The 11176-nt window shown below is 56.2% G+C and overlaps 1 long non-coding RNA gene across 1 annotated transcript; it reads right to left on the reverse strand.

Annotated features, from left to right (window-relative positions):
• Positions 1 to 6502: 6502 nt before the first annotated feature.
• Positions 6503 to 10797, reverse strand: LOC106147539. Its single transcript, XR_001232464.1, has 3 exons — positions 10478 to 10797; positions 9620 to 9751; positions 6503 to 9178 (listed from the first exon to the last, which is right to left on the reverse strand). It is a non-coding gene; the product is annotated as an uncharacterized LOC106147539 (long non-coding RNA).
• Between the last annotated feature and the right edge of the window lie 379 nt (positions 10798 to 11176).

The following is an 11176-nucleotide window of genomic DNA, read 5'->3' on the forward strand; positions in this document are numbered from 1 at the left end:
TCTCCCAAGTGCTGGGATTACAGGCCAGTGCCACCAAGTGTGACTTTTTTGTCTTTTTCAAATAGGGTGTCACCATGCAGTTCAGGCTGGCCTTGAACTCATTATGTAGTGTAGGCTGGCCTAACTCAGCCTCCCAAGTGGTGGGATTACAGGCATGCACCACCGCAGTCTGCCTTGAATTTTAAATAGAAATTTCTTCCTCCTCCTCCACCTCCTGGAGGCCTTCTCTGATGTCACTGCCTGAGGTGTCCTACCTGAAGTGATGAGTAATCTAAGCGACTTCGAGGTAGGGCCTGTTGCCTCCCCTCCAAATCCGGCTGTCCTCTACATGCTTGGACGCATCTCCTACCAGCTGGGGCCCCAGCCCTCTGGGTCAGACTGGATGCCCCACGGGAAGGGCCAGGTGGAGGCTTGCCCTTCAGGGGATCCTGCTCAGAACTCTGGAGATGGTGAAACCCCAGATCCAGTGAGGCCTCCTGCCCTGGCCTCAGGAGTGGGCTGGTTTAGAAGCCATGCCTTGCTGAATGTCTTGGTTACTTTTCTGTCATCGCTGAGCAAAAATACCCGAGGCCCAGAATTAAGGAAGGAAAGGTTTATTTAGCTCACAGTTTGTGGAGGTTTCAGTCCATACTCAGCTGGCTCCAAGGCAGGGTGGCACATGGCAGAGGGCAACGGTTCATGGCAGAGGAAAATAGCAAAAGTAGCAAGAGCAAAAAAAAAGGGAGCAGCAGGAGGGACGATGAAACCTCTTTCTCTCTTATATTGTATGCAGGCTACCCACCGTAGGGTGGGTGTAGCACTCACACCCATAGTCCCTGCACTGGACCATGAGACAATCAGAACTCTAGAAGCCCGTCCCATGACTGCATGAGGCTTTGGGGGGACATCTAGACACAAACCATGACACTGGGCCAGGTTGTAACCCCACCCTGACTCTTAAAAGAAAGGATGGTTAAAACCCCATCTTAAATGGCTTAAATTGCCAACAGTGACTATTGAGCACATTAAAGTTTTTTTTTTTTTTTTGGTCTTTTTGAGACAGGGTTTCGCTATGCAGTTCAGGATGGTCTTGAGCTCAGTTTGTAGCCCAGGCTGGCCTCGAACTCACAACGATTCTCCTGCCTCAGCCTCCTGAGTGCTGGGACTGCAGGTGTGTGCCACCATGCCCGGTTCTAAAGTTTTTTTGTTTAATGAAAAAAACCCATCTTAGGGATGAGGAAACAGCCTCAGAACAGTTGAATTCCATAAGTGACTGAGGCCCTACTCAGTAATGGAGGAGCCAGATCTGTCCTAGAGGGGGATTGGCCGAGAGGATCCTGCCCTTGTCCCCAGCCTGGGGGTACCCCTTCCTTGCTCTGGATGAGGCTGGAACGTACAGATGCGCCTGGCCTGGGCCTTTGTGAAGAGGTGGCACAGGGTTTGCAGGACCTGAGGGGGTACTGGGAAACCGCCCCAAGTGCCAGGAGAGGGCTCCAGGGAGGTGGCGCTGGCGGTCATCAAGCCCTGCAGATGCCGGTCAAGCTCACTATCTTCTGCCCCACACCTACCGCTCTGCCTGGTTTTATCTTGTGATTAGCAGGCTCCCTGGAGGAGGCTGCAAGCCTCACTGTGGCCGTGCCTCCTCCCTCAGCCTCCACCCCTTCCTGCCAGCCAGCACAGCTGCTGATTCCTTCGCAGGTCCCACTGGCACAGGCCATTCCCACCTGAGAAGACAGACTCACTCCTCTTCTCGGCGGAGGAGGGGCCCTGCCAGGACCTTCTCACTAGGAGACAGGCTGGCAAACTGGGAAGTGCGGCAGGAGGCCCTGTGAGTGGTCACTGCCTGTGACACGTTTCAGAAGAGGCGCGGTGCTTTGATGTTCCCCCACCGAGGGGCAGAGCCTATGGCTTCTTCCCTAAATCCGGGTGGGCTGCCTCGACCCACAGTCAAGCAGAGTGACACTGGAGAATGGCTTGCACTGCACAGGAAGAGGCCACAGAGTGCCACCCGCGTCTCTTAGGCCACTCGGGGCACTGGCCACCCCTGAGGAAGTGCTGGCGACGCACGAGGCCAGGGGAGGTGCTCCGGCCCACAGTCCCTGCATTGGAGTCAGATACTCTCGAGCAGCCGTGGACGGGGAGCTGCCGGCGAGGGCGGCTGGCGTCTGGCGTCTGGGCAGCTGTTGGTGCTCAGGCGCTCGCACCTGTGGAGCACTGCACAGCTGCAGGAGGAAGCGCAGGCCCTGGGGCGGGGGGGTGGAGATGGGCACACAGGACCCAGCGCCAGGTGATGGGCCTAGCTGTGGGCGGTGTGCTAAATTTTGGGTTAAAATGTGGGAAAGAATATCCACTTGCGTGTACTCGTATTTCTGTGTGGAAAACCCTGGGAGAATCCATTCAAAACAGGTGAACATGTTTCCCTGATGTAGCTGGGAAGATCTGAGCAGATGACACATGGGGACAGGAGTTAGGTCAAACCCTAGACCACAGTCCACGCTGCCCTTGCAAAGCAGTGGGGGAAGAGTACAGGTGTGGAGCATTGGCTCTGCCGTCTGCCCTCACCCGCTACGCACGCCTAGCCCTGGCACCATCTGAGCCGGGGGCATGGGTGACTCAATGGTGTTAAGTCTCTTTGGGTCTGATGTCCCTGTGAGGATCTTAGTTTGTGGAATCCTGAAATCCTGCATGTAAACAGCAGGACAAAGAGAATTGAAATGCTCAACTTTATCTGTTTATGTTTAAATATGATATTAACATCAGTAATATTACTCTGTTGTATTAACATATTAGAATCTTATATGTTTAATTTTTTTTCTTTTCCTGAGACAGGGTCTCACTATGTAGTTCAGGCTGGCCTCAGACTTGCAGTGATCTACCTGCCTCAGCCTCCCAAATGCTGGGATTACAGGTATGCACCGCCACACCGGGCTCGTATCCCTGGAAACAGCATACACTGCAGGCTGAAATGCTGACAAAAAAGCATAATGGAGAGGTATATCTTCCTTGCCCTTCCAGTGACCAGAAATCATCATGGCTGACCTGTTGGAGCGTTCCCTGTATTTCCACCGTGCCAGCGGGGCCAGCTGCAGCCTTCACCAGCCTTCCCTCAAACAGAAACGAGACGAGCTGGCAAAAGGGAGCGGTCTTGCCACATCTGAAGAGCACTGTTTGGGATATGGGGCACGTGCCAGCTTGGGGCTCCCCGTGCCCCAAGGGTGCTGCTTCCCTGCCTCTGTGCGCCACCCCCAGCATCCCAGGGCCTTCCCCAGCGCTTAGCCCCCCGGTCCAGAGCATGGCTCTGCCTGTTGGGTAGGGATGGCCTCGGAGATTGTGTCTCCTCCAGGCCACAGACCGTTCTTGGCTCTCTGATCCCCAAGTACAAAATGTAACCTGCAGACTCCGGACAGTGTGAACTTGCCCTGAGGAGGGCAAAGAGGCCACTGCCCTAACCAGGAGGCCACTGCCCTAACTAGGCCCGGGACATGCTGGCGGCACGCCCAACAGATGTCCGGTCCATCTGAGTGCTGGGCGCCAGGGCGAGGAAATGAGTTCCCCTCCTCAGCAGCTCCGGAGCTCCCAGCAGCCCTCTTCCACCGGGGAAAGATTCTTCACTCCACCCAAGAGTGTTCCCAGCACTCCCAAGGTCAGCTACTTGAATGCCCAGCCCGGTTCTGTGCTGGGAAGATGGAGTAGGGGGAGCCTGCACCCGCTGAGCAGTGCAGAGGGCACAGGCAAGGGCTGGGCCTGGAGCTGGTGCGCCCCGGGACACAGTGGGGGATCAGAGGTTTCACAGTTCCTGAGGATACAAGGTCTCTTCTCTGAGTGGGCAAGGAGGAAGATGCTCAGAAGGAAAACTCAGCATCTGATAGTATTTCTTGTTTAAAGACATCTGCCAGCCCGGAGCAGCGGTGCACTTCCAGTGACCCCAGCTACTCGGTGGGGTGGGGTTGTGGCAAGTTCAAGGCCAGCGTGGGCAGCTTAGTGAGACTCTGTCTCAAAATGAAAATTTAAGAGGCTGGGGCTGTAGCTCAGTGGTAAAGCACTTGCCTAGAATGCGTAAGGATCTGGGTTCAATCTCTAGTAACACACCCACACCCACACCCACACCCACACACACACACACACACACACACACACACACGCCTGGGCTATGCTGCATAGCCAGAACAGATCTGGCTGGCTGCCTAGCCTGATGTTTCCCTGGGTCCTTGTGATCCCCAGAGGCCTGGCTAGCAAGGCTGCCCCTCGGGAGCACAGGCCCAAGGCTATGCTCCTAGCCAAGACGGGAGGACTGCCCAAGAACCCTTGCTAGTACACTTGTGTCCTCCCTTTTCCCGCCTGGTGCAGACCCTGGGTCTAGGGCGTCTGTGTGTGGGTGCTCTCTTATATTCTCCCAGCCTTGTGGCCGACGCACAGGACACCTGCCTGGGGTGCGGCCAGATCAGTGCCCACTTCACTGAGGTGCTGTGACTCAGTGACCAGCGGCCACAGACTTGGTGGCGTTTTCACCCATGTGGCTTTGCCAAGCGGCTTGTGGCTCTTTCCTGAGTGTGCAGTTGGCAGGCAGAGAGTCTCAGAACGACTTCAGATGCTATAAAAATATGTTTGGCCATCTACCACCTGGGCCGTTAACCTCCTAACCTCGTATCCTTCTTCTCTTCGCCGCTGGTGCTTGTCCTGTGCCCTGGACACGCTGGACTTTTAATTTTAATTAAAACAACACACGGTCAGCCCTGCAAGACTTACGGCAACAACACAAGGTGAACCAGCAGCCACCTGTCCCCAGGCCTGCTCCCACTTGTGGAAAAGCAGAACGGAGCATCAGCTATGTGCCAGGCTGCTGGGCTGGTGAGCTAGCTCCTACCCCTCCACGGTGGACATTCTGGGTAGACCTCCTCCATCCCTTTCAGTTCTTTAATTCTCCATTGCATACTGCTCCCCTCTTTCCCCTCTTAATTTTGGAGAGTATCCAATGGCTTCGTAACATGGAGGACAAGAACTTAGTCCTCTTACATACAGATTCTTATATTTTGCTCGGGATATAGCTCAGTGGCAGAAGCGCTTGCCTGGGAAGCACAAAGTCCTGAGTTTGATTCCCGGTACCCCTCTCCCCACAAAAACCGATTCTTATATTTTGCCTTCCACAAGTCCCAGTCCGGGTTCACTGCAGGGCTGGGATGCTCCGTGTTTGGTGTTTATAGTACCATGGTTATGTAAATGTTTTCCCTTCGTGAGCTGTGCAGCACATCCCAGCTACGTGTTCTGTTTCGTGTTTGCTTTTCCAGTTCGTAACTGCCTTGTTTTCTTCTTGTGTCAGACTGGGCAGTCATGGCTTTTGGCCCTGGGAAGCCAGAGGGCATAACTGCACCTTGTGAAGGCCTTTAGTTAGGGGACGGGGTGTAGCTTAGTGGTAGAACACTTGCTTAGCTGTGCAAGGAACTGTGTTTGATACCCAGCACAGCAAAAAGGAACAACCAAAACTCCTTAGCTCGTTTCCTGCTCCACCTGTCCCTCCGCCTGCACAGGAGCCTCCTGGCTTCCTGGGGTGGGTTTCTGGGGGCTTCCTGAGGTGTTTCTTTGGGGCTCTCGTGTTGTCGTCTGGCCTTAATCAGCTCCCCCACCTGCAGACACCTTCCATTCTGCTCGGCAGTTTAGCACCTTACTCTTCACTTTCTAGCTCTGAAAATTTTTCTAGACTTGTACGTCTCTGTTGGACTTTCATATTCACCTTGTCCTTGGGGGCTTGGAGTTTTTTTTTAATTTCAATGCCATTTTTTAGTGGGAGTTTGGGACAGCAAGGGGGAAAGTACCTTTGTTTAGTCTGTGATTAATTAGAAGCCCCTCCCACCTTCTCTCTGAGCCACTGCTAGGTGCCGCAGACTATGTTAAGATGGCCCCGCCCTCCTCTTTCTTGTCACCCAGGTCTGAGCTCGGGGAAGGCCTCCCTGACCACCCACGCACGGAGTCTCTGCCACATCAGTCTGCTTTTCCTTTGTTTATAGCCCTTACCGCTCTTTGGAAATTATTTTCTCTATTTGTGTCTACTGATATGTTTGCCCCACTCCCCACCCACTCCCCAAAGGAGGTTTGCTCCACAAAGGCCAGGACCTTGTCTGTCAACTGATTCACACTGTGTCAGGCAAAAACAGATGTTTAGGGAGCACATGTGGAATGCATGGACCTGAGCTTTGGCTCTCGTGAGGCAGACTTCAGCCTTCCTTAGGGAGAAGCTGGTTATGGTCAGAGCTTCCTAGAAATGAAAGACACTATCAGTGGGAGGGTGAGGCCCCTGCTGTGGGACGGATGTAACCCTATTGTGAGGATGGCTGAAGGGAGACAGAAGCAATGACGGAAACAGGATGGTGTCTGAGGGTTGGCAGAGAGAGAAGTGTGATTGGCTCAGGGTCACACAGAAACCCTGTGTGACCCTGCAGGGAACAGGTAGGCCAGACACAAGGTTCCATCAGAGGCAGGGGGCTGGTGTCTTTCCAGAAAGTAGTAGAGAAGGCTCAAAGGCGGCTTGTCTTGCTCAGAACCAGTGTTGGGACCATTTTAATGGAAGCAGGCACAGGAAAGGGTAGGGAAAACTTTCCACTTGACAGCTTGGTGTTTGAACAATAGCAGCCTTGTGCACATTCCAACATCCCTCTGACCCTGTTTTCCTTTCTGCTAAATGGACACGATCACAGCGTGCTCCTTGATGAGGTACTGGGAGCTTCCCTCCAGTCCACAAATGTCTGCTGAGCATCTACTGTGTGTGGACACTGCAGTGAGCCCACAGAGGATGCGCTTCGAGGGATTGGCATACAGCAGGGGCTGTGAATGTGCTACTGGCTGCTTTGCAGGTAGAGCCATGTCACTTGTATGAATTCATCCTTTGATATTCAAGATTGGTGGCCATTTAAAAAATAGCAGGTATGTGGTGTAATCCCAGCTACTTGGAAGGCTAAGGCAGGAGGGTTGCAAGTTCAAGGCCTGGGAGACTCAGTGAGACCTCATTGCAAATTAATTTAAATAAGGCTGGGAGGGTAGCTTAGTGATAGAGCACTTGCCCAGTCTGTGTGAGGCCCTGGGTTCAATAGCTAGTACTGCAAAATAAGTAAGATAAGATAAGCAAGTGAGCCCTTATGGCTTCTCCCGTCTATTGCAGCTTCAGAGCCAGACCTCGAGTACCAGCTACCACTTGCCTCCAAACTTATCTAGGGACACTCACCCTTCCCCAGGCTCCACCTGTAGCACAGCCAGTGCTGGGCTCGGGGAGCCAGCCCCTGCCCTTGCTTTGGAGCAGCACAAATCCTACAGGTTCTGGCCACTGACAAAGCAGAGATGATCTGTGATGAGGGCATGCGCAGGGCGCTGGCAGGGTGGGCAGTGGGGTGGGAATGAGTCAAGCGGAGAAGACAGGGAGGGCATTCTTGGCCACGAGAACAAACAGCCTTTGCAAAGAAAGCTTCAAGGTGAAGGCTCGGGCTGGGAGCAGCTGGGCTGGGGCGTCTGGAGACACCGGGAGGGCTAGAGTGTTGGAACACGACAGCCCTGTCTTGGGAGCCTCTCTGTTTGGCTGCAGGGTGGAAGGGCTGGGGGCAAGGGGCATAGAGACCGGGAGGCTGGACGGTCCAGCACAGAAGGTGATAGATCCTGTGCAGAGCACCCAGAGCACCGCTGTGCCGGGCCTGCGCACTAGAGGGCGCTGTGGGCCAGCCAACTGTGGCTAACACACCAGGTGTGCCTGGCTGTGCGTGGGGTTGTTTGTGGACGTGGCCACACTGTGTGGCCACTCTGCTTTTGTGCACCTGCTTGTGCACCCCGTTTTGCTCGTAAGCATGTGGGTATGTACCTGGGGTGTGCCACCATGTGGGTGTGAGACTGCTGGGATGGCTGAGTGAACATGTGTGCAGTGTATAGAACAGGGCCCCTCACCTCCCACCACTCAGCCACATTGGTCACCTTGCTTCTCCCAAGAGCCATCCACCTCGGGGCCTTTGCACATGCTGGCCCTCCACCTGGAGGGCTCTTCCTCTTCCTCACCTCCTCAGGTTTCTGCTCATGTGTCATCTTCCAGGAGGCTTTTCCTGACCTCCCTCTTTAAAATGACAGCCCTCACCCTCAGACACATTCCTTGGTGCCTCCACAGCATTTGTCATGCCCGACGTCGTCATCTCACTTAGGCATTCTGCATGTCTGCTTGGTCTCCCAGGACGTACTTCCCTGCGTACAAGGAGCTGCCTCTGCCTTGTCCAGTGCTGTGGCCCCACTGCTGGGTGCACAGCAAGTGCCGATGAGGATCTGTTCAATGAATGAATGAATGAGCTACCCCTGTCCTGGGTTTGACCATCCTCTCGCTCCAGCCCAGTCATACCCATACCTACTGGGGCCACTCTCTTCCCCTCCTGAGCCTCCAATTCCCAGCATTTGCCGAGAGATGCATTTGTAACTTTTCTCTTAGGAGTCAGCAACAGGCAGCCTAGTGGAACCCATGTGCACCGGCTTTTCCATTTTCTGAGAGTCTGTGGCGTCCCCGGCCTGAGTGTGCCCCTTGGAGGCAGAAGTTGAATGTTGATGGCACCCCCAGCTGTGCCCCCCGCCCCAGCACTCTGCACTGCAGCACGGCCGGGCCTCCGTGTGGCCTTTACGCCCGGCCAGGCTCTGCAGTTTTTCCAGGGTTGCTCTCTCTTGTCTCTGCCTGGCAAGCTCCTACTGGGCCTTAAAGGCCCTATGTCAAGGTCACCTCATCTGAGATGCTTCCTTAGCCCCACCCAGGTGGAGTGGGGCCCCTTCCTGGGACTCCTGCTCATGCATCTATTTATAACACCCCATATAGAGTTTTGTGATTCTTGGGCTGTTTGTCAGGCTCCCTGACTAAGCCACAAACTCCTTGTATGTGAGGACCATGTCTGAGTCATCCTGGGGCCTGGAGGCTGGAATGGGAAGAGTGGCTTCATCCCTGTCTGTGGCATGCTTTCCTCCTTCCTCTGCTCATTCCTCGAATAGTTACTGGGCACCTACTGTATGCGTGGCTCTGGGCTATGCCTCAGGAATGCAGCAGGGAATAAGATGCTCAGGAGGGACGGACAGTGTGGAGGGAGAGCTGCACTGGAAAGAGTCAGGAAGCCAGGCATTGGTGGCAGGAGGGCTGTGCAGAGACTCGCTGGGGTCCATGACCGGGAAGGCCCCTTGGGGAGTTCATTCAGGAGCAGATCTGCAGGGTGAAAGGGAACCAGTGGCAGGAAACACGGGGTGGAGGGTGGGAAAGACGGGCCAGGCAGAAGCAGCAGCAAAGGCAAGGCCTGGAGGCAGGGCAGCCTTGGTGTGTTCGGGGGCAGCACTGAGACCCTTCGAGGTGGTGAGTAAGGGGGAGGGTGGGAGGAGCAGAAGTCAGAGCCCTTGGCAGGGCCTGAACCCAGAAAACCTGCCCGACCGGTAGTTCGGTGAGGAGGCGGCTGCTGCTGGGTGCCCATGTTAAAGGTGGGTAAGTGCAGGACCCCTGGTGCTCTGGACACTTGGGGCGGCACACAGTGGAGGGGGCTTCTTCTTGGGGTGGTCCGTGGTGGGTTTAGCGGCTCATTTCCTGGCCACACAGCGAGTGCCAGCCCTAGGTCAAGTGCTTGTAAGCTTGAACGCATGAAGTGTTTTCAGAGACCTCACTGCCCCAAGGCACAGGTAAGCTCAGAGCTGCTCAGCAACGTCTCCAAGGTCATTCAGCCAGTGAGCGGAGAGTCGGCATTCACACCCGTGCCTGGGAGTCCAAAACCCATGATTTCTACTCCACTGCCTGAGAGAGAGAGCAAGAGGCTCAGAAGACAGCCGGGGTAATTATAAGGTCTTTCCCGCTTATCTCGTCTGGTCCTCCCCACTACTGTGTGGGTGGGGGCCCTGCGGGGTCCCCATTTTACACGCGGGCAAGCAGAGGTCAGTCCTGCTGCCAGCATTCCTAGCAGGTGGTGAAATCTGCTTGCCTCACGTGAGGTCCCTGACAAAGCACACACTCATGCCCGCCCGGATGCCAGGGGCTGGCCCCTTGACCTTTGCCCTGCCTTTCCTGCCCTTGCCCAGCCTGGCTTTCCGTGCCGTCGCCTGACTGCAGCGCGGGAACACTTAATGGCTGCTGAAATGCCCCAGGGTCTAGGCGGGAACAGGGGGAGGATCGCCTAGCGGGCATTATACAGATAAGCAAGCAGGCAGGAGAGACACGAGGCCTGGGGAACCCAGGAGGGCTTGCCACAAGGTGTGAACGAGTTCAAATGACTCCTTATATCCTCAGCGGCTGTTTCCCCAGTTTCTGCCTCAGGTTCCATAGGGCGCTAATGATACACTCAAGAAAACTGCTTGCACTGACTTATCCTTGGACACCGCCAGGTTCACCCCCGCGTTCCCACCCCGGCGCGCTGCCCGGCACGTGCAGGTGCTCGCGGATGCTCGCTGATGAGGACATAAACGCGTGCACACCGGCTAAGGTGCTAAGCCCTGTACAGCAGTCAATCAGCAAGCATTTACCCACCTCCCGCCGACGCCCGGCTCCCGATCTCATCAGCTCCGCGGGGCGGGGCGGGGCAGTGCTGTTATCGCCGCTCTCGCACAGGCGGAAACGGAGGCTCAGGGTGTCACCGACTTGCCCAAGGTCACCCCGACTACAATGCTGCCAAGTCAGACCTGAACCCGGGTCTCAGGAGCGCACTTCTAACCCTGCCGCGGGATCCGCCCGGTCGAGCCCCCTCGGGATCTCAGGGTTTTCCCAGATGACGCGCCGAGACTCGTCCAAGCCGGGCACCTGCCGGGGCCGCGGGGTGGGGGCTGGAGGCGCAAGGGGCCGGGATTGCGCTTGACAGGCGGAGGCGGGCGGGGCGGGGAGGTGTCCTAGGGGGTGGGTGGAGCTTGCGTCTGGACGAGCAGCCGGAGGGAAGCGGCTCTAGCAGAGGAGGGGCGGAGCCTGACTGGGTTTGCATTTTCTGAGTGGCCGGCGGGCTTGACAGACAGTGGGCGGGGCCGGACCCGGAGTTCCTGGGCGGTGAGGCTTGCGCTTGACAGGCAGGCCCTGGCCGGCGTCTGATAGGCAGGGGACGGGCCCTGGAGACGGGAAGGCCAATTAGCGCGCCTGGGCGGGGCCTGCGTCGGCGCCGTCGGCCCGGGCCCCCGCGGCGCTTCACAGTCTGGGTCGGGCTTCGCCTGTCGAGGCCGCGTTCCGGCCGCCACCGCCGCC

This window comes from Chinchilla lanigera, unplaced genomic scaffold (genome assembly GCF_000276665.1).
Source record: "Chinchilla lanigera isolate Chin_1 unplaced genomic scaffold, ChiLan1.0 scaffold00176, whole genome shotgun sequence".
In the NCBI taxonomy this organism is placed as follows: domain Eukaryota; kingdom Metazoa; phylum Chordata; class Mammalia; order Rodentia; family Chinchillidae; genus Chinchilla; species Chinchilla lanigera.